The 27,553-nt window shown below is 39.4% G+C and overlaps 1 long non-coding RNA gene across 2 annotated transcripts in view; it reads right to left on the bottom strand.

Annotated features, from left to right (window-relative positions):
- Window positions 1–1,884: 1,884 nt before the first annotated feature.
- The window catches only part of LOC136330474 (uncharacterized), a 51,923-nt gene continuing 26,254 nt past the window's right edge, over window positions 1,885–27,553 (bottom strand). For both annotated transcript variants that reach the window (XR_010730311.1, XR_010730310.1), the window contains 2 exons: window positions 3,996–4,069; window positions 1,885–2,046 (listed from right to left, as the gene is read on the bottom strand). This is a non-coding gene — a long non-coding RNA (uncharacterized lncRNA). The remainder of the gene's footprint in view (window positions 2,047–3,995; window positions 4,070–27,553) is intronic.

The following is a 27,553-nucleotide window of genomic DNA, read 5'->3' as shown; positions in this document are numbered from 1 at the left end:
CAGAATACCTCTGGAGGCCAGCCTATCTCCAGCATTCTGACCACTGCCTCCTGCCCATGAATCCATGGGCTATCCCAGCACTTCAGGCCTCCACCTCCCACAGTGCCATTCTGGAATAGTCACTGTGAACCCAGACTCGAGCCTCTGTCCTCCCCTAGTCCTGCTGTGAGTCCCGTGGCCTCTAGGGGCTTTGCAACTATGGAGGGGCTTCTCGGGCCCCACCCAGACTCCTTCCCACTGTGAACAAAAAAGGGACCATGCACTAAGCCTGACAAACTCAGGAGAGGATTACAAACTCAGGGGCCTAAAGTGACCACCTCCTAGGATGGTGTAAAATTAAACTTTCTAACAGCAGTTCATGGCGGGTAGTCATGTCCCAGGGCGGTATTTTTCCTAACAAAGGTCAATCTTAACCTTAACTGAGACTGTCTGTTGTCTTTTTTTGCATCTAAAATAACATACCTGGTAACATACCATTGGAATATCAAAACACAACCACCAAATCAGAGCAGAGACCACAAATCCCCTCGCTATTATTATGTTAATTGTTAACTGTTAACTATCCAAAACCACTTTCTCCCACCTTCCTAACCTATTACCAGTGGATTTCATGTAACCCTTTGGTCTTCTGACGTATAAAATAGATGGCAAAATTGCCATTTCCCAGAGCATTTTCTCAATTTGTTGAGATTTTGCTTCCTGGCAGTTGTCATCTGTCTGGCTCAAATAAACTCACAAGAATTCTTACAGGTTTGGACTTTTTTTACGTTGACACTTCCCACCTGCTGTCTTTGGAGTCTCCTTAGGGGAGTCCTTACACAGAGACGAGAGCCTGAACGACCCAGGAGAGGGCCTTTCCTGGCTTTCTCCATCCCCAAATGCCTAGGTATGCTGGTGGTCGGCCTCCCCAACCCGCTCTCCACTCGCCTCTGGCCTGCACCTGGAGGCTGATCTGCGAATGTCCTCCCTAGGGCTCTCTTGCTCTCTGGTTTCTGACTCAGCCACCCCACTGCTCCTGCTCTCTGAATAATTAAGCACCCAACACCAGGCTCCCTGGGCCTCCCTCCCCAGCTCCAGCTCTCAGCACGCTTCGTCCATGTACTTCCCTACGTTGATTCTGCCAATCTTCCCCACCCACCCCCAGCTCTTCAATTTCCAAAAATGCTTATCCAGAAGCTAACAATTGAAATGCCTTGGGAGAGAAACTGGTCATCTGAATTATTGCAACTGCATGATGAAAGCAAGAATGCCGGTGGGTATGCCTGAATCTGGACTGGGGGGTGAGCAGTGTGTTGAGCTGGAGTGCACAGACCCTCTGAAGGGGGTGGTCACTTCTCAGTTCCCGCTGATGATGGATATCCATCAGGGTGGATATCCAAATTTTCCATTTTTTCAAGAGATGCAGGCAATCTTGGCTTTTTCATAAAATATCTGTTTCCAAATGTGCTCAAGTTGATAAACCACTCTGCAGACACAGCAGAATCTATCTGCCGGTTACTATGTGTTTGTTTATCTCCGCCCTGCCAGGCCCTTTCATACCTCTCTACCTATGGAGTTTCTTAACTGGGAATGACTTTTTCTGTTCATTGCCCGAGCAAAGTTCTGTTCCTCTAGAACAGGCCTACACCTCACGCTCTCTGAAGCCTACCGGGAGATCCCTTGCAGAGCCTTCCCAACACACCCAAATGTCCATGGATTGGAAGACTTAACATTAAGATGCCAATACTCCTCAAGTTGACCTGCAGACTCAAAGCAATTCCTATCTGAATATCAACTGACTTCTTTATAGAAACTACTGAGCTGATTCTAAAATTCATATGGAATTGCAGGGTATCTATTTTTTTTATTTTTTTTTTATTTATTCATTTTAGAGAGGAGAGAGAAAGAGAGAGAGAGAGAGGAGATAGAGACAGAGGGAGGAGCTGGAAGCATCAACTCCCACATGTGCCTTGACCAGGCAAGCCCAGGGTTTCGAACCGGCGACCTCAGCATTTCCAGGTTGATGCTTTATCCACTGCGCCACCACAGGTCAGGTCTGCAGGGTATCTAGAATAGACAGAACAAAAGAGGAGGACTCACAGTTCCTGATTTCAAAACTTACTACAAAGCAATGGTAATTAAGGCAATATGGCACTGGCATAAGGATGACTAAAACTAGAATTGAAAGTCCGGAAATAAAGCCATACATCTATGGCTAACTGATCTTTGACAAGGGTACCAGTATAATACAATGGGGGAAGAGTAGTCTTTTCAGTAGTGTTGGGAAATTGGATATCCACCTGCAAACAAATGAAGTTAGAACCTTATTTCATACCCTAAGTAACAATTAACTCAAAATAGATCAAAGACCTAAATAAGAACTAAAACTATAAAATTCTTAGAGAAAACATAGGAGTAAATTTTGTGACCTTAGATTAGGAAATGGTTCTTAGAAAGGACACCAAAAGCACAAGCAACAACAGAAAAAAATAGATAAAATGGATTCCATCATAATTAAAATTTTTTGTATATAAAAGAACACCATCAAGAAATTGAAAAGACAATCCACAGAATGAGAGAAAATATTTTCATATCATATATCCAATAACAGTCAAGTATCTGGAATATATAAAGAACTCATAACAACAAAAGGACAACCTGATTAAAAATGGGCAAGGGTTTGGATAAACATCTCTCCAAAGACATACAAATGGGTAATGTGCACGTGAAAAGATGATCAACATCATTAATCATCAGAGAAACCCAAATAAAAATCATAGTGATACCACTTCACATCCATTAGGATGGTTAGAATCAAAAAGTCAGATAATAATAAGGGTTGATGAGGAAGTGGAAGAATTGAAACCATCATACATTGCCAGTATGATGTAAAAAGATATGACCACTTTGGAAATAGTTTAACAATTCCTCAAATTATTAATCATAGAGTTACTATATGACTCAGAAATTCTGCTCCTAGACATAAATACAACAGAAATAAAAATATGTGTTCACAAAAACTCATGCATGAATGTTCATAGTGGCATTATTCATAATAGCTAGAAAGCAGAGAGAAAAAAAAGCAAATGTCTACTAACTGATAATGGATGTTTTTAATCTGGTATATCCATACCATGGAATATTATGTGGCAAACAAAAGGAATGAAATACTAGGATGTGCTATGATATAAATGAATCTTGAAAACATTATATGAAGTGAAAGAAGCCAGACAGAATATACCACATATTACATGACTCTATTTTCATGAAAAACCTAATGTATAAAATACTAAGTTTTATAGATTAATTATAGTCTGTGGCTGGGAGAGTGGAGAAGAGAGTGTCTACTAATGGGTTTCATTTTTAGGAGTTGAAAGCATTTCTTTCTGAGGTATTGAAAGTGTTCTAAAATTTAAGTAGTGGCAATGGTTGCACAATTTTGTGAGTATACTAAAAACTGCCGTATTGTATACTTAAAAAGGATGAATTTTATGGTATATCTAATGCATCTCAATAAAGTTATTAAAAAAACAAAAAAGACAACTGAAGACCCTATGATATAGAAAAGAAAAACCAGATAAAATAGTCATTGAACTAAAGAAATAGACTGAGAATTTGATTATTTTTGTCTCAACACAAATACACATTTGCTGAAAATACTGTTACTCAGCATGATGAAAGTAGGGTTCAAAACATTCAGGACAAGTTAGTTGAAAACAAATAATGAGATATTTTTTCTTATAACTGATGAGAGCATAGATCTAAATAACATCATATGGCTAGCTTTGCTTATTCATGGAATCTATGTAGTAGGTGTTAGTGGTTTTGGTTTCTTGGTTTTTCACATGAGAATTTTGTGGCATGTGTTTGTGTTAGACAACATTGGGGAATAAATTATTTTGTGTTGAGAACATTCTTAAAAAGTTTAATGTAGACAGGTCATCATTAGTCAGCATAACTACAAACAGCGCTACTGTGATGTTGATGTTAAAATCACACTATCTTATGAAACTTACTTCAACAATGGCATCACTCAGCAAGGAAGCAGAATTTAAGTTCATTGTGTCATTCCCCAGGAATGTCTTTGTTGCTAAAATAGTAAGAAGAAAACACATGATGAGTGTAGTAATTAACTATATTCTGGATTCCCTTTCTGGCTTGGCCTGGACAGTTCAATACACAATGGATTGGCTGCACAATATGGCAGGCTGCCCCACACAGAGGTTATGGGGCTGACTAGTGTCTTGATGTAAATACAATTTTAACTGAGGGGTGGGGGATTACATTGTTCATGTTATCTAAAGAAAGGTCTCCACCTCAGCACACAGATTAAAATGGCATCAATTCTTGGTATTTTTCTTTGTCACAACATCTCTAAAATGACTTTGAAGGCATTCACAAGTAGATCCTCAAGCATACAATTGACTTGTTCATTCTAGAGAAACTATATATGTCTTTGGGAAACTTATGTGACAAAAAATAACCTGGCTCACTTTCCTACACAACAAAATCAGTTTTCTTTTAATGAAAGTGATGATCTGAAGTTCATTCTTAAATTGAGGAGATAAGATTAACTTCTATAAATAAGCTCCTGATATTAAAGTTATGAAAATAAATTAACATTATTCAGTTATCTTTCTCAATAATATTGATGATTTAAATAAACAACTACAAAGAGTTTTTAAAATCTGGTGTTGAAAAGCAGTCATGAGAGGGAAGTTCATAGCATTATAGGCACACCTTAAGAAGCTAGAAAAAGCTCAAATAAACAATTTGACCCTGCATCTAAAAGAACTAGATAAAGAACAGCAAGTAAAGCCCAGAGCTAGTAGAAGGAAGGAAATAATAAAGATCAGAGCAGAAATAAATAACATAGAGGCTAAAGAAACAATACAGAGGATCAATGAAACCAGAAGCCGGTTCTTTGAAAAGATAAACAAGATCGATGAACCTTTAACCAGACTCACTGAGAAAAAAAGAGAGAGGACTCAAATAAATAAAATTAGAAATGAGAGTGGAGAAATAACAACTGACACAACAGAAATACAAAATATTGTAAAAAAAATACTGTGAAGAACTGTACGCCAAAAAACTAGACAACCTTCAGGAAATGGACAAATTCCTTGAAACATACCATCTTCCAAAAATCAATCTGGAAGAATCAGAAAACCTAAACAGACCAATTACAATAAATGAGATTGAAACAGTTATAAAAAAAAAACTCCCAAAAAAGAAAAATCCTGGGCTTGATGGCTTCACAAGTAAATTCTACCAAATATTCAAGGAAGAACTAACTCCTATCCTTCTCAAGCTATTTCAAAAAATTCAAGAGGAAGGAAGACTTCCAAACTCCTTTTATGAGGTGAGCATAATTCTGATTCCAAAACCAGGCAAAGACAACACAAAGAAAGAAAATTATAGGCCAATATCCCTGATGAATTTAGATGCAAAAATCCTCAGCAAAATATTAGCAAACCGAATCCAGCAATATATGAAAAAAATCATATACCATGATCAAGTGGGATTTATCCTTGGGAGGCAAGGTTGGTACAATATTCACAAATCAATCAATGTGATTCATCACATAAACAAAAGAAAGGAGAAAAACCACATGATAATTTCAATAGATGCAGAAAAAGCATTTGATAAAATCCAGCACCCATTCATGATCAAAACTCTCAGCAAAGTGGGAATACAGGGAACATACTTCAACATGATAAAGGCCATCTATGACAAACCCACAGCCAACATCATACTCAATGGGCAAAAATTAAAAGCAATCCCCTTAAGATCAGGAGCAAGGCAGTGGTGCCCCCTTTCACCACTTTTATTCAACATAGTTCTGGAAGTCCTAGCCACAGCAATCAGACAAGAAAAAGAAATAAAAAGTATCCAAATTGGAAAAGAAGTAAAACTATCATTATTTGCAGATGACATGATATTGTATATAGAAAACCCTAAAGTCTCAGTCAAAAAACTACTGGACCTGATACAAGAATTCAGCAAGGTGGTAGGATATAAAATTAATACTCAGAAATCAGAGGCATTTTTATACACTAACAATGAACTGTCAGAAAGAGAAATTAAGGAAGAAATATCCTTCACCATTGCAACCAAAAAAATAAAGTACCTAGAATAAATTTAACCAGGGAGATTAAAGACTTGTACTCAGAAAATTATAAAACATTGATAAAAGAAATCAGGGAAGATACAAACAAGTGGAAGCATATACCAAGCTCATGATAAGGAAGAATAAATATCATTAAAATGTCTATATTACCCAAAGCAATTTATAAATGCAATGCAATACCAATTAAAATACCAATGACTTACTTCAAAGATATAAAACACATATTCCAAAAATTTATATGAAACCAAAAGAGAACACGAATAGCCTCAGCAATCTTGAAAAGGAAGAATAAAGTGGGAGCTATCACACTTCCAGATATCAACTCATACTACAAGGCCATTGTACTCAAAACAGCCTGGTACTGGCATAAGAGCAGGCATACAGATTAATGGAACAGAACTGAGAACCCAGAATTAAACCCACACTTTTATGGACGACTGATATTTGACAAAGGAGGTAAGAGCATACATTGGAGTAAAGACAGCCTCTTCAACAAATGGTGTTGGGAAAATTGGACAGCTACCTACAAAAAAATGAAACTAGACCACCAACTTACACCACTCACAAAAATAAACTCAAAATGGATACAAGACTTAAATATAAGCCGTAAAACCATAAGCATCTTAGAAGAAAACATAGGCAGTAAGCTCTCTGGCATCTCTCGCAGCAATATATTTGCTGATTTATCTCCACGGGCAAGTGAAATAAAAGACAAACAAATGAGACTATATCAAACTAAAAAGCTTTTGCACAGCAAAAGACAATAAGAACAGAATAAAATGACAAACTACACAATGGGAGAATATATTTGACAATACGTCTGATAAGGGGTTAATAACCAAAATTTATAAAGAACTTGTAAAACTTAATACCGGGAAAACAATCCAATCCAAAAATGGGCAAAAGAAATGAATAGACACTTCTTCAAAGAGGACATACAGATGGCCAATAGGCATTTGAAAAAATGCTCAACATCACTAATCATTAGAGAAATGCAAATTAAAACCACAAAAAAATATCATCTCACACTAGTCAGAATGACACTCATCAACAAAACAACACAGAATAAGTGCTGGCGAGAATGTGGAGAAAGGGGAACCCTCCTGCACTGCTGGTGGGAATGCAGACTGGTGCAGCCACTATGAAAAACAGTAGAGAGATTCTTCAAAAAAACTAAAAATCAAACTGCCTTTTGACCCAGCTATCCCACTTTTAGGAATATACCCCAAGAACACCATAGCACTGTTTGAAAAGAAGAAATGCACCCCCATGTTTATGGCAGCATTGTTCACAGTGGCGAAGATCTGGAAACAGCCCAAGTGTCCCTCAGTGGACGAATGGACTAAAAAGCTTTGGTACATATATACTATGGAATACTACTCAGCCATAAGAAATGATGACATCAGATCATTTACAACAACATGGATGGACCTTGATAACATTATACTGAGCGAAATAAGTAAATCAGAAAAAACTAAGAACTATATAATTCCATACATAGGTGGGACATAAAAATGAGACTCAGCCACAGCCACAGAGCTCCAGGGAAAAGCAACTTGGTCTCAACTCTCCAGGCAGAGGAGAACAGGAGCTCCATATCCACGCATGCTGCAAATGGCTTTTTCCAGTCTACCTGAATCATTACCAGCTAGAAGCAGCGGTCATTGGGACTTGGACATGAGCTGCAAAGTATAGAATGGTGACAACAATTCCAGTGCCATGCGGACTTTTCCTGTGGGGAACTTTCCTGGACTCCTGCTCCCTGTGACAGCTCCTAACAGACTGAACTGTGGTTGGGTTGCATTTTTCAGGGATTTGGCATGGTGATGGGGTCAACTTGGACTTGCGGAACATGTTAAGGACACTACTCATTTATGGATTCTTGCTGTATTTGCCAAGAGTTTGCTTAAAGGCTCTTAATCACTGTAAAAAAAAATAGAGGACTGGATGAAGAAGATGGGGCACACATACACCATGGTATATTATTCAGCTAGGAGAAATGGTGACATCGGATCACTTATAGCGGAATGGTGGAGTCTTGGTAGCATTGTGCGGGGTGAAATAAGCGAATCAGAAAAAAACAGGAACTGCAGGATTCCATACATTGGTGGGACATAAAAGCGAGACTAAGAGGCATGAACAGGAGTGTGGTGGCTATGGGGGATGGGGGGAGGGAAGGAGGGAGAGGGGGAGGGGAAGGGGTACAGAGAGAACTGGATGGAGGGTGGCGGAGGACGATCTCTCTTCGGGTGATGGGTATGCAACATAACTAAATGACAAGATAACCTGGAAATGTTTTCTTTGAATGTATGTACCCTGATTTATTGATGTCACCCCATTAAAATAAAAATTTATTTATAAAAAAAAAATGAGACTCAGAAGGCCCTTGTCAGTTGGCTCAGTGGTAGAGCATCAACCTGGCATGCAGGAGTCCTGGGTTTGATTCCTGGCCAGGGCACACAGGAGAAGCGCCCATCTGCTTCTCCACCCCTCCCCTCTCCTTCCTCTCTGTCTGTCTCTTCCCCTCTCGCAGCCAAGGCTCCATTGGAGCAACGTTGGCCCGGGTGCTGAGGATGGCTCCATGGGCTCTGCCTCAGGTGCTAAAATGGCTCTGGTTGCAGCAGAGCAATGCCCCAGATGGGCAGAGCATCACCCCCTGGTGGGCATGCCTGGTGGATCCCGGTCACATGCATGCGGGAGTCTGTCTGACTGCCTCCCTGTTTCCAGCTTCAGAAAAAAGAAAAAAATGAGACTCAGAGACATGGACAAGAGTGTGGGGTTACGGGGTGGGGAGGAGGAGAGGGCGAGGGTTAGAGGAGGGGAGGGACACAAAGAAAACCAGTTAGAAGGTGACGAAGACAATTGGTCTTTGGGTAATGGGAATGCAGCATAATCAAATATCAAAATAACCTAGAGATGTTTTCTCTGAACATATGTACCCTGACTTATCAATGTCACCCCATTAAAATTAATTTTTAAAAAAAGACAAAAAAATCAGGTGCTGAAAACTAAACAAGAAGACAAAAATCTATGTGTCATGTCATGATTACTCTATTTTTATTATTTATTTATTTATTTTTAGAGAGGAAGACAGAGAGAGAGAGGAGAGAGAGAGAGAGAAGGGAGGAGGAGCAGGAAGCATCAACTCCCATATGGGCCTTGACTAGGCAAGCCCAGGGTTTCGAACCGGCAACCTCAGCATTTCCAGACCGATGCTTTATCCACTGCGCCACCACAGGTTAGGCTGATTACTCTATTTTTTAAATGAGCAAACACTATCTCTGTTTACAATATTATACTCTTTTTTTTTCTTTTCTTCTTTTTTTTGTGGCAGAGACAGAGAGAGTCAGAGAGACGGACAGCTAGGGACAGACAGACAGGAAGAGAGAGAGATGAGAAACATCAATTCTTCATTGCGGCTTTTAGTTGTTTATTGATTGATTTCTCATATGTGCCTTGACGGGGGGCCACTGCAGACCGAGTGACCCCTTGCTCGAGCCAGTGACCTTGGGCTCAAGCTGGTGGGCTTTTGCTCAAACCAGATGAGCCCACACTCAAGCTGGAGAGCTCAGGGTCTCGAACCTGGGTCTTCCACATCCCAGTCCGATGCTCTATCTACTGAGCCACCGCCTGGTCAGGCTATACTCTTAAACAGATCATTTTAATTTTGAAAATTAAGTTTCACTGCCTCCATACCATTAAAAGAATAATAAAACCTATCTCTGAATTCTTGATACAGGGAGAAATAAAATTGGAAGTCATGTTCTACAAAGTAGGAATAAGAAACTACATAAAAATAAAAACATTAATAATTTTCCTTCTATTTAATTCCATATTTAAAACACACTTGCCAAAATCATGTATATTTATTTCACATTAGATGCTTTCCTTCATAGGTCAATAATTAAGGCAACTTATTTTTTCTGCCAGGCTTATTTCACTCTATTGTGTAACTTCCTTCATTCCTGCAGGCATTTTTATCCCTTTGTGTAGACATATACAAACATTTATACACATATCAGATATATTTCACAAATAAATGGATTATACTATGAATTTAACTATTCAATTTGCTGTTTTTTACATAATAATAATTTATCATGAATATCCCTCAACATCAATAGACATCAGTCTAAATTATTCTTTCTCATACTTATGCATCTCATTTTATTCATTTTTTATCTTATTTTTCAATATAGTTATTGATAGATATTCTACTTGTTCTTAGTCCAAAAACAATAAAGATCTTCTAAATGAGATTCTAAAGGTATCTCATTAACAGTAGAAACAGATAAATAAAATATCTGGAAATGGCCTTAATGAGAAATATGCCAAATGTGTATGAAGAAACTATTAAACTTTAGCCAAAAATATTTTTTAAGTGGAGAGAAAGATTCTATTCCTGATTTGAAAAATAAACATATTTTAAAGTTTTTATTTCTCCCCAATGTATAATAAATTTGATCTGATTCTAATCAAATTTCCAATGGGAATTTTTAATAAGAGTTTACTAAATTTTATGTAGCAATATGGCAAAGAAAATTTAGAAGAATGAGAATAATGATAGAAATAAAACAAATAGACATTAAATTTATAAAACTATGAGAAATAAAGCAATATGTGTAAGAATAAAAAAAATGCAACAGTATGTGTGTGTGTGTGTGTGTGGTGTATACATATATTAATTTAACAATTTAATATTAGTAAATAAATATAGAATGGTAAAGTACAGAAATCACGTGAGACACAAAAGATTTTTTAACAAATGTAGCTTAAAATGGTTATTATTTAGGAAAATTCATTTTAAACCATCCCCTTGTATACCAAAATCACAATAAATCTGATAAATTTTAAAGTGAGATATAAAATGTTCAAAGCATAGGAAAGACATAAAAAAAAATGAGCATTATCATTACCAGCTAGAAGCAGCTGTCATTGGGACTTGGACATGAGCTGCAAAGTATAGAATGGTGACAACAATTCCAGTGCCATGCGGACTTTTCCTGTGTGGACTTTTCCTGGACTCCTGCTCCCTGTGACAGCTCCTAACAGACTGAACTGTGGTTGGGTTGCATTTCTCAGGGATTTGGCATGGTGATGGGGCCAACTTGGACTTGGTGAACATGTTAAGGACACTACTCTTTTATGGATTCTTACTGTATTGGCCAAGAGTTTGCTTAAAGGCTTTTAATCACTGTAAAAAAAATAGAAGACTGGATAAAGAAGATGGGGCACATATACACCATGGTATACTACTCAGCTAGAAGAAATGATGACATCGGATCACTTACAGCAGAATGGTGGAATCTTGACAACATTATGCAGAGTGAAATAAGCGAATCAGAAAAAAACAAGAACTGCAGGATTCCATACATTGGTGGGACATAAAAGCAAGACTAAGAGACATGGACAGGAGTGTGGTGGTTACGGGGGGAGGGGAAGGAGGGAGAGGGGGAAGGGGAGGGGGAGGGGTACAAAAAAAACTGGATAGAGGGTGATGAAGGACAATCTCTCTTTTGGTGATGGGTATGCAGCAGAACTGAATGACAAGATAACCTGGAAATGTTTTCTTTGAATATATGTACCCTGATTTATTGATGTCACCCCATTAAAATAAAAATTTATTTATAAAAAAAAAAGTGAACATTTACCAAACCTGTGGAAGAGGAGGCTTTCCCAACTTGGTATATAAGATTACTGAAAATATCACAGAGGAAAAGATGACTTTACTATATATAAAAATGTAATCTTCTATAAGTAAAACTAAAAGGGCAAAGAATAGAAACATAACTGCCTCAGACTTAACAATAGGACAATATCTCTTATATAAGGAATTTCTATAAGTTAATTGAAATGTATGAAGACTGGAAAGGACAAATGGGCAAAGACTATGAATACTCAAAAAAAATTACTATTAGTCAACAAACACTTGAGAAAGTTTAACCTTACTGATAAAGAAATACAAATTCAAACTGAATCCCGTATTTTCTCTACAAAATTAGCAAAGATTAAAAATAATAAAGCCCACTGCTCATGAGGATGTGATAAAAATGGCCTCTCTCATATATCCACAGTTGCATTATAATGGGAAAAATTCTTTTAGAAAACACTTAGTTACTTATATCAAGAACATTAAATATGATGTTTTTTATTTCATAGTTCCACACTGTCAAAAGCTAATTCCCAAAATGTTAAAAAAAAATTAAGTAAATAAATAAAATACCCCACCTGACCAGGCAGTGGCACAGTGAATAGAGCATTGGAATGGGATTCAGAGGACCCAGGTTTGAAACCTCGAGGTCGTAGGCTTGAGCATGGGCTCACCAGCTTGAGCAGAGAGGGGGGCACTGGCTTGAATGTGGCATCATAGACATGACCCCCTGGTGGCTGGCTTGAGCCCAAAGGTTGCTGGATTGAGCAAGGGGTCACTCGCTCTGCAGTAGCTCCCAGTCAAGGCACATATGAGAAAGCAATTAATGAACAACAAAGGCGCCGCTGCAGAGAATTGATGCTTCTCATCTTTCTCCCTTTCTGCCTGTCTGTCCCTATCTGTCCCTCTCTCTGTCTCTCTCTCTCTGTCTCTATCACACACACACACATAACACACACACAAATAAAATCACCTTTCCTTCAGTTACTTATCATATTGTTATTTTTAAATTGAGTAAAAATCAAAAACAATATTCAATAAATTAGTAAACTGTGCCTCATCATTCAATAGATTATAATGCAAACATTTAAAATAATACCTATGAAGACTACTTACATGGAAAAATATTTATGACTTAATGTAAGAAAAAAGTTAAGGTACAGACTTGCATGTAAATTATGACAACTATGTTAAAACAAGTAAATTCTGTCACTTAAAAAAAAACACAAACCAAGTAATAGTGACTGTGTATATTCTAGTAGATGATGTTATAAAATTTTTTCTATTGTTTTATATAGCTTATTAAAAATTATAATGGGAGGAGACAAGATGGCGCTGGAGTAGGCAGACGTACCAACATCTACCTCCCAGAACCAAAGTGGATTACAAACTAATTTTAAGAAATATCATCTGGAAAAACCAACTTTGGACTAAACTAAGAGGACTCTTCAACCAAGGAACACTGAAGAAGCCACACCGAGACTGCTAGGAAAAGCGGAAACATGGAGAGGGCTGCCCAGCTCCCCAGAGTGAACGCAGCAGGGAAAGACTCGCGTGGTGGGAAGGGAGTTTAGCAGGGTCCTGAGACCCAGGAACAAAGCCCCAGCCTGCAGCCCCAGAGCCTAGAAGAGGCATAAGGACAGTATTTAGCTGGAAACAAGTCAGGATACTGTTTGTGAGAAAGAGTCTGATTTCTCAGACCCAGGATCCTTCTTAAAGGGACCGCGCAGAACATCTCTCTCAACCACTCACCCGGGGCTCCTGGGGACGGGGAGAGAGGAGAGGACCAGAGTAACAGGAAGAGAGTGTAATCTAGGAGGCACAGGGAGAAACATTTTGGGAGATAGCCACCCTAACGCCTGGGACGAGTCACTCCCCAAAGCTGAAGTTAATATTTCCCCAGAAACAGCAATACCAGCAAAGGGAAACAGAAGAGCAGCCAAACAAGCTCCCCCGCAAAATTCAGAGCAGTCGCATAGAAGGAGGGAGCTTTTGGGTCTACAGTAGCGAGTCTTAGGGTCCGAGCTGCAACGCCCCCACCCACGCAACTGAGGGCTTGCCGGAGGGCGGGCAGCAGCGGGAGACAAAAGCGCGGTTCTGCTGGCAGGGGCGGAAGCCAGCTGGCCACCACTGGGCTCAGGTGTGAGCTCAGTCTTGCCCGGCTGGGGAGAAGGGGGCATGCAAAAGCGGTCAAGCTCAGCTGCCTGCAGCCTGTAATCCAGTCTGCAGGAGAAGGGCGGGAACCCCAGAAAGGGTGGAGACCAGCCCCAGAGCAAGGGCACAGGAGCACAGCCTTGTCCCGACCGTCCAACCCAGGCTTGCGGTCTGACTTGGTAGCCGGCTCCTCCCACAGGGGTGGAGCCAAAAGCCCAGAAGAGGTGGAATTCCACTACTGAGCTGAGCTTGGGCACGCAGTCCTGCCCGGCGGTAGAGCCAAGGCTAGCAGCCATTCCTCAAACGGGCCTCCTCCTGCAAGGGCAGGGCGAAAGCCCGGAAACAGGCAGAAACCCGCAGCTGAGCAAAGGTGCTCGCCAGTGCCCTTGGGACCGAGCATAACGTCACACACGGGGGCGAGGCAAAGGACAAGGCCACAAATGCTGGTGCACCTGAGCCGTGATCACAGCCACTCCCATGAAGAGAAAATGTGGAGGCAGAGAAATACAACACAAATAAACCAAGAGAAATCCCCAGAAAAGGACCTAAGTGAATCAGATATAACCAAATACCAGATGCAGAGTTTAAAATAACGATTGTTAGGATGCTCAAAGATATTAGAACAACCATAGATGGCCATTACAAAAACCTAAATAAAGAGATAACAAATATAAAAAAGGACATTGAAATAATAAAAAAGAATCAGACAGAAATGACAAATACAATATCTGAAATAAAGAATACAATGGAAGGAATTAAAAGCAGGATGGATGAAGCAGAGAATTGAATCAGCAAGTTAGAGGACATGATAAATAAAGGCACGGAAGCAGAGCAGAAAAAAGAAAAGAGACTCAAAAACTCTGAGGAAACTCTAAGAGAACTCTGTGACAACATGAAGAGAAATAACATCCACATCATAGGGGTTCCTGAAGAAGAAGAGAAAGAACAAGGGATAGAGACTTTGTTCAAACATATCATAGTGGAAAACTTCCCCCAATTAAGGCAGGAAAACATTGCACATGTTCAGGAAGCACAGAGAGCTCCATTAAGGAGAAACCCAAAGAAACCAACACCAAGACACATCATAATTAAAATACCAAAGCTAAATGATAAAGAGAAAATATTAAAAGCTGCTAGAGAAAAAAAGACTATCACCTACAAAGGAGCCCCCATAAGAATGACTTCTGACTTCTTAACAGAAACACTTGAGGCCAGAAGGGAATGGCAAGAAATATTCAAAGTAATGCAGAACAAGAACCTACAACCAAGACTACTTTATCCAGCAAGGCTATCATTTAAAATGGAAGGAGAAATAAAAAGCTTTACAGACAAAAAAAACCCTCAAGGAATTCACTGCAACCAAACCAAGGCTTCAAGAAATGCTAAGGGACCTGTTGTAAACAGATCAAAGGACAAAAAAGAATATAGCAAAAAAGGAATACAGTTTTAAAGAAAAAAATGGCAATAAACAATTACATATCAATAATAACCTTAAATGTTAATGGATTACATGATCCGATCAGGAGACATTCGGTAGCTGCATGGATAGGAAAACAGGACCCACATATATGCTGTCTACAAGAAACACACCTTAAATCAAAAGATGCACGCATACTGAAGATAAAAGGATGGAAAAAAATATTTCATGCAAATGGAAATGAAAAAAAAGCTGAGGTAGCAATACTTATTATCAGACAAAATGGACTTTAAAAGAAAGACCATAGTTAGAGATAAAGAAGGTCACTACATAATGATAAAGGGAGCAATCCAAAAGGAAGATATAACCATTATAAATATCTATGCACCTAATATAGGAGCACCTAAATATATAAAGCAGACTTTGATGGACTTAAAGGGCGAGATCAACAGCAATACTATAATAGTAGGGCATTTCAATACCCCATTAACATCATTAGATAGATTCTCAAGAAAGAAAATTAACAAAGAAACAGCAGACTTAAAGGACATACTAGATCAACTTGATTTAATAGATATCTTCAGAACCTTTCACCCTAAAACAGCAGAATATACATTCTTTTCAAGCGCTCATGGTACATTTCTAGAATAGACCACATGTTAGGGCACAAAAGCAGTCTCAACAAATATAAGAAGATTGAAATCATATCGAGCACTTTCTCTGATCACAATGGCATTAAACTAGAAATCAACCACAATAGAAAAATTGAAAAACATTTAAACACTTGGAAACTAAATAGCACGTTATTAAATAACGAATGGGTTAACATTGAGATCAAAGAAGAAATTAAAATATTCCTAGAAACAAATGATAATGAGCATACATCAACTCAAAATTTATGGGACACAGCAAAAGCAGTCCTGACAGGGAAGTTTATAGCATTACAGGCATACCTCAAGAAGCTAGAAAAATCTCAAATAAACAACTTGACCCTGCATCTAAAAGAATTAGAAAAAGAACAGCAAGTAAAGCCCAGAGCTAGTAGAAGGAAGGAAATAATAAAGATCAGAGCAGAAATAAATGACATAGAAGCTAAAGAAACAATACAGAGGATCAATGAAACCGGGAGCTAGTTCTTTGAAAAGGTAAACAAGATCGGTGAACCTTTAACGAGACTCACCAAGAAAAAAAGAGACAGGACTCAAATAAATAAAATTAGAAAACCTAAACAGACCAATTACAACAAATGAGATAGAAACAGCTATCAAAAAACTCCCAAAAAGGAAAAGTCCTGGGCTTGATGGCTTCACAAGTGAATTCTACCAAATATTCAAAGAAGAACTAACTCCTATCCTTCTCAAGCTATTTCAAAAAATTCAAGAGGAAGGAAGACTTCCAAACTCCTTTTATGAAGTGAGCATAATTCTGATTCCAAAACCAGGCAAAGACAACACAAAGAAAGAAAATTATATGCCAATATCCCTGATGAACTTAGATGCAAAAATCCTCAACAAAATATTAGCAAACCGGATCCACCAATATATGAAAAAAATCATACACCATGATCAAGTGGGATTTATTCTTGGTAGGCAAGGCTGGTACAATATTCAAAAATCAATCAATGTGATTCATCACATAAACAAACTGAAGGAGAAAAACCACATGATAATTTCAATAGATGCAGAAAAAGCATTTGATAAAGTCCAGCACCCATTCATGATCAAAACTCTCAGCAAAGTGGGAATACAGGGAACATACCTCAACATGATAAAGGCCATCTATGACAAACCCACAGCCAACATCATACTCAATGGGCAAAAATTAAAAGCAATCCCCTTAAGATCAGGAACAAGGCAGTGGTGCCCCCTTTCACCACTCTTAATCAACATAGTTCTGGAAGTCCTAGCCACAGCAATCAGACAAGAAAAAGAAATAAAAGGCATCCAAATTGGAAAAGAAGAAGTAAAACTGTCACTATTTGCAGATGATATGATATTGTATATAGAAAACTCTAAAGTCTCAGTAAAAAAACTACTAGATCTGATAAATGAATTCGGCAATGTGGCAGGATATAAAATCAATACTCAGAAATCAGAGGCATTTTTATACACTAATAATGAACTGTCAGAAAGAGAAATCAAGGAAGCAATCCCCTTTACCATTGCAACCAAAAAAATAAAGTACCTAGGAATAAATCTAACCAAGGAGATTAAAGACTTGTACTCAGAAAATTATAAAACAGTGATAAAAGAAATCAGGGAAGATACGAATAAGTGAAGGCATATACCGTGCTCATGGTTAGGAAGAATAAACATCATTAAAATGTCTATATTACCCAAAGCAATTTATAAATTTAATGCAATACTGATTAAAATACCAATGACTTACTTCAAAGATATATAACACATATTCCAAAAATTTATATGGAAACAAAAGAGAACATGAATAACCTCAGCAATCTTGAAAAGAAAGAATAAAGCGGGAGGAATCACACTTCTGGATATCAAGTTATATTATACGGCCATTGTACTCAAAACAGCATGGTACTGGCATAAGAACAGGCACATAGATCAATGGAACAGACAGAGAACCCAGAAATAAACCCAGATAGCCTCTTCAACAAATGCTGTTGGGAAAATTGGACAGCTACCTACAAAAAAATGAAACTAGACCACCAACTTACACCACTCACAAAAATAAACTCAAAATGGATAAAAGACTTAAATATAAGCCGTGAAACCATAAGCATCTTAGAAGAAAACATAGGCAGTAAGCTCTCTGACATCTCTAACAGCAATATATTTCCTGATTTGTCTCCACAGGCAAGTGAAATAAAAGACAGGATAAACAAATGGGACTTTATCACACTAAAAAGCTTCTGCCCAGCTAAAGACAATAAGAACAGAATAAAAAGACAAACTACACAATGGGAGAACATATTTGACACTGCGTCTGATAAGGGGTTAATGGCCAAAATTTATAAAGAACTTGTAAAACTTAATACCAGGAAGACAAACAATCCAATCCAAAAATGGGCAAAAGAAATGAATAGACACTTCTCCAAAGAGGACACACAGATGGCCAATAGGCATATGAAAAAATGTTCAACATCACTAATGATTAGAGAAATGCAAATTAAAACCACAATGAGATATCACCTCACACCAGTCAGAATGGCGCTGATCAATAAAACAACACAGAATAAGTGCTGGCGAGGATGTGGAGAAAAGGGAACCCTCCTGCACTGCTGGTGGGAATGCAGACTGGTGCAGCCACTGTGGAAAGCAGTATGGAGATTCCTCAAGAAATTAAAAATCAAACTGCCTTTTGACCCAGCTATCCCACTGTTAGGAATATACCCCAAGAACACCATAGCACTGTTTGAAAAGAAGAAATGCACCCCCATGTTTATGGCAGCATTGTTCACAGTGGCGAAGATCTGGAAACAGCCCAAGTGTCCATCAGAGGACGAGTGGATTAAAAAGCTTTGATATATATATACTATGGAATACTACTCAGTCATAAGAAATGATGACATCAGATCATTTACAACAACATAGATGGGCCTTGATAACATTATACTGAGCAAAATAAGTAAATCAGAAAAAACTAAGAACTATATGATTCCATACATAGGTGGGACATAAAGATGAGACTCAGAGACATGGACAACAGTGTTGGGGACACAGGGTTGGGGGAGGAGAGGGAGGGGGTTGGGGGAGGGGAGGGGCACAAAGATTATGGCTTTTCAGCATTTGCCATATTCCCCCTTTAATCTATAGACAGACAGCAAATATTTACTTATGGTGTTTCCACTATAAAGACTGCTGTCTTAGGGACAAAAGATGTTGAACTGTTTCAGCAGTTCCTCCTTCTTCAAAGACTTATATGTCAACATAGAGCTCCATGTTTCATAGGACATACTCAAGCTCACTCCATGCTCCCTGGAGCTTTAACACAAGGGAATGCCCTTTTTTTTTTCTCTTTTCTTTTTTTTTTTTTTTTTTGTTGTATTTTTTCTTTTATTTACTTATTTTTTGTATTTTTCTGAAGATGGAAATGGGGAGGCAGTCAGACAGACTCCCGCATGCGCCTGACCGGGATCCACCTAGCATGCCTACCAGGGGGGAATGCTCTGCCCATCTGGGGTGTTGCTCTGTTGCAACCAGAACCATTCTAGCGACTGAGGCAGAGGCCACGGGGCCATCCTTAGTGCCTGGGTTGGCTTTGCTTCGGTGGAGCCTTGGCTGCAGGAGGGGAAGAGAGAGACAGAGAGGAAGGAGAGGGGGAGAAGTGGAGAAGTAGATGGGCGCTTCTCCTGTGTGCTCTGGCCGGGAATCGAACCCAGGAATCCTGCACACCAGGCCAGTGCTCTACCACTGAGCCAACTGACCAGGGCCTAGGAATGCCCTTGTTGATCAAGCTACCCAAAAGAAAATTATATGGAGCAACCATGACAGACCGAGCAAGTCAGTCTCATACTATTCATCACCAGAACGCTGCAGCCCGGTGTAAACAGTTTCAACTTTCTCGGGAAACAGCACGGCAGATTGGGAAATCCTGTCCAAGGGGTCCTATACTGCCCCTTCATTTGGAGTTAACCCTCAAGGACCCCTACCAGGACAACTTTGACAGATGGATGTTACTCATACACCTTCATTTGGCAAACAGTCGTATGTCCGCATTACAGTGGATACATATTCCGGATCTATAGTAACCTCTGTCAGAACAGGAGAGGCTGCTAAGCATGTTATAGCTCATAGTCTGTATGCATTGTTCTATTATTGGATTTCCTAAACTGGCTAAACTGAAAATGCTCCTGCATATGGAGCAAAAGCATTTACTGTATTTTTTCATGCTTACAGTCTTTAAAGTTAAGGTATTATTAAAGTGTACTCAGCAAACATTTTAAGGACAATTTAAAAAAAAATTTTAAAGGGGGTAGTCATATCCTGAAACCCCTATGGGTCTACCATATCATGCTTTTTACTTAAAAAAAAAAATTACATTTCTTTTGAATGCTGATGAACAGGAGACACCAAATCTTTATCGCCTGCAAACTACTACCTTCTTTATTAGATCCAGCTAATAACATTGTTTTGTCTTTTTCCAAATAGCTCCAGATATATGGAAAAGATTTATATAGGCGGATGGGGATCCTCAAACCCCTCAGCGAGATCTTCTGAGCATGGCTTTTAAGATACCTAGAGGCAGAAAAAGCCCAATAGAGATCAGGGGAACTACCAGCTTTTAGGATACACCCTTAAAGGCTCCAACACCCCAAAGGGGTCTCATAGGATGCCATCTGGGTCCTGCTTCAATAGTGGAAAGGAAAGTCATTGAGCTAAAGCCTGCCAGGCTTACATGCCTCTGCTGTGAGGAAACAGGGACACTGGAAGGTAGGCTTCCCCTTCGCTCCTCTAAGGGAGGGTTCAGTCTCTTCCAGCCCTGGTCCAGCCACCTATGACCTAACCTTGCCCAGAAAGCTGGGGTTTGCCACTGAAGGCTGAAGGTGCCCAGAGCCCTCAGCCCCATCTACGACACTGTGGATGAGCCTAAGGTATTTCTTCCAAGAAGCAGGTAAACTGATCTCATTTGCACAAGGGCCACTTAACTATGTTTTGCCTGAATAGTCAGGTTTTTTATTCTTCCCTCAAAGATCTCTGTTGTGAGTGTTGATAGTCCTATTTTCTGCTGCTTTGCTTAATATATAGTGTTTCCTTTATCCCTCCTACCTCAATGCCCCACTCATATTTCAGGCTGGGACCTACTCCTCATTTAGAGCTCTCTTTTCTCCTTTTGCCAACTTCTATTATGAATCTACCTTTGCCACCCAGCTTAGTGTATCTCAAGGTTCTTTTTACCATGCCACAGTCGCAGAGCTCCAGGGAAAAGCAACCTGGTCTCATCTCTCCAGGCAGAGGAGAATAGAAGCTCCATATTTACACATGCTGCAGATGGCTTTTCCAGTCTACCTGAATCATTACCAGCTAGAAGCAGTGGTCACTGGGACTTGGACATGAGCTGCAAAGTATAGAATGGTGACAACAATTCCAGTGCCATGTGGACTTTTCCTGGATGTGGACTTTTCCTGGACTCCTGCTCCCTGTGACAGCTCCTAACAGACTGAACTGTGGTTGGGTTGCATTTATCAGGGATTTGGCATGGTGATGGGGCCAACTTGGACTTGGTGAACATGTTAAGGACACTACTCTTTTATGGATTCTTGCTGTATTGGCCAAGAGTTTCCTTAAAAGCTTTTAATCACTGTAAAAAAAATAGAAGACTGGATAAAGAAGATGGGGCACATATACACCATGGTATACTATTCAGCTAGAAGAAATGATGACATCGGATCACTTACAGCAGAATGGTGGAATCTTGACAACATTATGCAGAGTGAAATAAGCGAATCAGAAAAAAAAAACAAGAATTGCAGGATTCCATACATTGGTGGGACATAAAAGCGAGACTAAGAGACATGGACAGGAGTGTGGTGATTACGGGGGGTGGGGGGAGGGAAGGAGGGAGAGGGGTAGGGGTACAAAGAAAACTGGATAGAGGGTGACAGAAGACGATCTCTCTTTGCGTGATGGGTATGCAACAGAACTAAATGACAAGATAACCTGGAAATGTTGTCTTTGAATATATGTACCCTGATTTATTGATGTCACCCCATTAAAATAAAATTTTATTTATTAAAAAAAAGAATATCAAAAAAATTATAATGGAAAAATAAACATTTAAAAAATAACTGATACTTGAATGACTGTGCTTAAATTCTGTATTTTATAGCTAATTCCTATGAATATGTTTTCATGGTCAAGTATATAGGCTTGTGATTAAGTTCTAGCTCCACCACTATGGACTTTGGGCAGATTACTTCATTTCTCTGGGTCTCTGTTTTCTTGTTATTAAAATTAGAGTATTAATGGTACCTAACTCAGGGAGGTTTTGTGAGGCTTAAATGAGTTAATGCATAAAAGCTCTTAGTCCAAATTATTAGCGCATAGCAAATGCTCAGTAAGTAACTATTGTATTTATTAGTATTAGCTATACAAACAACCTGCATTACACTTCTGTTTATCTTGTTGGTTTCACCCTCATTGATCCGTGGGAATCACTGTCACAAAACAAGATCTCACTCATTGCAGTTGTGTTGTGAATGATCTTTGAAGTGAGTTCCCACTACCATGTCAAGTGCCTGTTAAGGGGACACAGTAAAGAGGAGAGGAGCCAAGTGTTTGCAGGGGAGCTGGGCTAGCCAGGTTTCATCATACCAGCTGCCTGGGAAATGCATTCAGACCAATGCCCAGCGACTCGGCAGTCATTGCAAAAGGCACAGGGAACATACCCTCGGGGAGAGGCATGTAGTCACAAAGCAGGTATAGTGTATCTGCCATGGTCCCCTACCCCTAAACCAGAGGACAGTGAGAGGTGACAGACAGAAAGATGAGGCTCAGAGGCCATGTGAGGGACTGAGCAGGTGCCCCTTATATGCACCCCTTCTAGGTAGTCCTAGGGAAACCTACTCTGGAGAGGACTGCTAGATGGCCTCAAAGTACTAACTAGAAATTCCGGCTCAGTGAGCACTTTGAAGTGTCTTTCCAAAACTGGGCACAGATTTGCCTGGATCCTTTCTTCTATTCCTAGCATGTCCACCTCAGATTAACATTAGCAGGAGTGTAGAAGCTTCCTACCTAGTCCCAGAACCCTTGTAAGGAGCCCAAGAGCTTTTGTGGCTTACATCTAGATAGGGCTCAATGCTTATTGAATTAAACTTTCCTCAAAAGAATCACACTCAGAGTACAGCTTTAGTTTGATTTTTAGTTCCACTTAAAGATCTGCAGTGCGTGGCTTAACCTTTGTCCTCCCCCTAGATTTCTCTCTCTGCTGGTTTTACTTTTCCTTTAACTCCTACCCTGCTCCCAAGAATGGGATGCAGGCATTCTACCACTATAGCAGAGCAGGTGATTCTTGAGCCTAATATATAGGGAACAAACAGAGCAGCCTACCAAGATTCAGGAATGACTTTTATTTAGACAGAATTAGAATATTGAAGGTGACATGAGACAAGACCCTGGCACTGAACCATCACCATTCCAAAGAAATTTTGCAGAGAGTTTTTAATGATGAGGGAGAAATGCTCACATTCTAACATCAGGAAAGAAGACTGTAAGAGAGGTGGAAAGACTAAGGAAACATTAACATTTAGTGTTTTTTCAGTATAGCAGGATGTGATTTTTATTTTCTTTTTTATGCCTTTCTGCATTTTCTATACAGAGAGTCGCTAGGTTACAAACAAGTTAGGTTCTGTAGGTTTGTTCTTCAGTTGAATTTGTATGTAAATAGGAACAGGTACATTCCTATTAAATGCAACTTAAATATTAGTCTTAACATAGTATTTATTTTTACCTTTCTATGCATATAAATACTTAAGCATTTTCAAATACAACCTTAAACAATCTTGGATGATACAGAAGATGATGGAGTTGTTGGAGAGGAAGGGACTGGTGTTAGAGAGTCAGGGTTGGATTCTGCTGCTGGAATCAGTTTCTTGAAGAAAGCATCGAGGGAAGTTTGTACAGAGCTTTTCTTTTACTCATCATAAATAGCCCTGTGGTATTTCAGGACTTCAGTAACCATATGTTAAACTTTGGTGAACCTCTCTGTATCAGGATCTTGCTTCTCTAACTTTACCATTTGTGCTTCAACGAGACCAAAAACATCAGCAACCTCTTTTAAAGAAAACTTTTTCAGTTCTGGAGTTTCTAGGTCCCTGTTTTCTTCCCAAATGCTATCATCTGCTATTCTAGTTCCATAAAGTCTTCACTAGTTAGTTCCTTGCCATGGGAATCTAGTAACTGTATGATATTATATATTTTCACTGATGTCCAACTGCAGTGGATTAGCGATAGCCCTTATGGCATTCAATTTGTAAGTACACGTTGTATGTAAATCAGATATTTGTAACTCAGGGACTCACTGAAGTGCGCTTTTTAATTTTATTTTCATGTTTTTCACCCGGACCACAATTTAGCATGTCCTTCAAAAGCGCAAGCCCTCATCTCCATCTCCCTGCAGCTATGCCCATTTGCTCTGCATTCCTCACCCCAAATTCCCCAACCCCAGGTTCTACTTCCAGATGTGTATCCCTATAATGCACATTCTCATCAAGCAAAGGGATATATCAAAAAATTTAATCACATTTCAGGCTTCTCGTGTGGAATCAGAAGACCCATCATCATCCTGCTCCAAGATTCCCATTTGGCAACAGCCACTTGGTGCCATCTACGGCCATCCCCTGTAGACAAGCACTCTCTGCAGTTCCACACCCCCACTACAGGCTATTGCCTCTCCAGCCTGGAAGCTGAATATTAAGTGGTTTATATTTCAATAGAGAACTCTTTTACTTTTTTCATTCTCATTAAAAAATATTAGCAAACACCCTTCTTTGTGAAATAAAGACTATTCCTACATATTTAATAAATTAACAGGCCTATTTCATTCATTTACATCAGTTGTCTGATCTCTGACCTAGATAGTAGCCAAAATGCCTTTCCAGATTGGATGCTCACACTTCTGAATGTGCTGGGCACTCCCTGGCATCAAATGAAAGTGGAAGAGAGGATCTCTGACCCATGTTTTATCTCCTGCACCCCTACTTCATCAGCCAAGATGTAGATTTGGTATTAGTAATACACCCTGGCCTGACCTGTGGTGGCGCAGTGGATAAAGCGTCGACCTGGAAATGCTGAGGTCGCCGGTTCGAAACCCTGGGCTTGCCTGGTCAAGGCACATATGGGAGTTGATGCTTCCAGCTCCTCCCCCTTCTCTCTCTCTGTCTCTCCTCTCTCTCTCTCTCTGTCTCTCCCTCTCCTCTCTAAAATGAATAAATAAAAAAAATTAAAAAAAAATTAAAAAAAAAAAGTAATACACCCTGCAGTCTGCAGGCTTGACCTTGAGGAAGTCAGAGAAATGGACAGTGCTTACTATGATCTCAGGACTGGAAACCAGGAAAAAGACATCCCACCTGCATTGGGCTGCATAATACTTTAGACTGCAAGTAACTGAAGGCCCAACTGAAAGTGGCCTTAATGAAATGAGATGCAGCTTTGCTGACATGTGAGAGAGTAAACGAACAGCATCACTGCAGCAAAAGAGAATGAGGAATGACTGCTGGATGACTGATGGCACTTTCCGTGTCAGCTACATACACTCTAAGGCCCAATTCCAGTGCATCTGCCTCTGGTACCCCACTCCAAAGAACCCTTCTAGTCCTTTGAACCAAGAGGCTGATTGCCTGGCTGTCTTCTTTGTAATTAATAACTCACAGTCTTCTGGCATGTCTTGAATGTGTTTGGCAAAGACAAGTCTGTTCTCACATAATGGCAGATAAATAAATGGATGGGAGAACAAATAAATGAATGGATGGTTATATGACTAAATGGCCTGGAGGGGGATGTCACTGGAGTAAGCCAGCAGGCCAGTGCATTTATTCAGGAAAGGGGGAAGAGATTTAGGTTAAACCAGAGATAATAAAGAATTTTTTTAAAAGATATTTTAAGATATATGGTAAGGTCTAGTCACTGGTGGCATGTGGTGTTGGAGGGGGTTGGGAGAAGTTGACAATGCCTCAGTTTCTAGCTTGGACTTTATAATTCTGTATATGGGAGAAGAAAGTCAGGGGTTTCCAGAGGTTTGATAGTACCTTCCTCTTACTGCCACTGCTCATTAATGCTTTATGTACAAGAGGATGCTTCCAGTAGAGCAGGATAAAGAGCCCAGTAATGAGATTCAAGTCAAGATTGTGGCAATGTGGCAGAGACAGAAAGCAAAAGCAAACAGGGCTGATGTTTGGGTTAGATCTGATCCCTAAAAACTCCCTGAATGCCAAACTCTTCCTCGGGCCCCTTGGAGAGAGAGGACCTCTCAGCTGCTAGGCTGTGCTGCTGTCTTATTAATTCTGGTGCCAGAGTCAATGTCCAAGCAGAGGACATAGCTCCATAAATGAACCCTGCAAAACACTGAGGTGACATGCTGCTGGGGAGGGAAGAGAGACAGTTCCAACACTGTAGCAGAAAATAGGTTAGAAAGACCCCAAACTTCTAATTAAACAAAGTCAGATTGACCTGACTACTGTATTTTTAGTTTCTCTAACTTAAAAGAGGAACCCAAAAGTATTTGGAAGACTATGCTCCTTGATGTGAAGTGTAGGAGGAACTGCACCAAAATTATTTCCAATTCTTTTGAAATGTCCTTAGAAAGTAAATGTCAACTAGAACTGTCACTTATAATCAAAAAGTGCTTCCTTAAGCTGAATAAATCTCATCTATGGAAATTCGAGTTGGTCCACATTCTTGGCAGAATGAGTATCTATCAACTACCTTTCTCAAAGACTCTCCAGTCATATTTAAGGCTTTTTTTCTCCTTTCCATTGCCTCTTGAAGTCTTTTATTCCCTGGCATAAACAAGCTTGATTCATTTTGATTTTCACTTTTTAAATTTTTATTTAGAAAATTAACTTTAACAGGGTGACATTGATCAATAAGAGTACACAGGTTTTAGGTGAACATTTCTATAGCATTTGAATTGTTGATTATGTTGTATACCCACCACACATAGTCAAATTATTTTCTATCCCCTTATATTTGTCCCTCTTTATACCCTTCCCCCCAACCCCTCCCCCATTCAAATTCCCCCACATTCCCTTCCACCTGGTAACCACTTCACTTTTATCTATGTCCATAAGTCTCAGTAATACATCCCACTTAAGTGTGAATTCATACAGTTCTTAGCTTTTTCTGATTTACATATTTCTCTCAGTATAATGTCCTCAAGTTCCACCCACATTGTTATAAATGTCACTATGTCATCATTGCTTATGGCTGAGTAGTATTCTATTGTATATGTGTACCATATCTTCTTTATCCAATGCTCTATTGAGGGACACTTAGGTTGTTTCCATGTCTTGGCCACTGTGAATAATGCTGCAATGAACATGGGAATGCATGTGTCTTTACATACCAATGTCTTTGAGTTTGGGGATAGATACCCAGCAGAGGGATTGCTGGGTCATATGATAATTCTATTCTTAATTTTTTGAGGAACCACCATACTTTCTTCTATAATGGTTGTACTACTTTACATTCCCACCAACAGTGAATGAGGGTTTGTTTTTCTCCACAACTTCTCCAACACTTGCTATTACCTGTCTTGTTGA

The sequence above is a fragment of the Saccopteryx bilineata genome, chromosome 3 (assembly GCF_036850765.1).
Source record: "Saccopteryx bilineata isolate mSacBil1 chromosome 3, mSacBil1_pri_phased_curated, whole genome shotgun sequence".
NCBI classification, from domain to species: domain Eukaryota; kingdom Metazoa; phylum Chordata; class Mammalia; order Chiroptera; family Emballonuridae; genus Saccopteryx; species Saccopteryx bilineata.
Note: the sequence above shows the minus strand (reverse complement) of the source record. Positions and strands in the feature narration are given on the sequence as shown.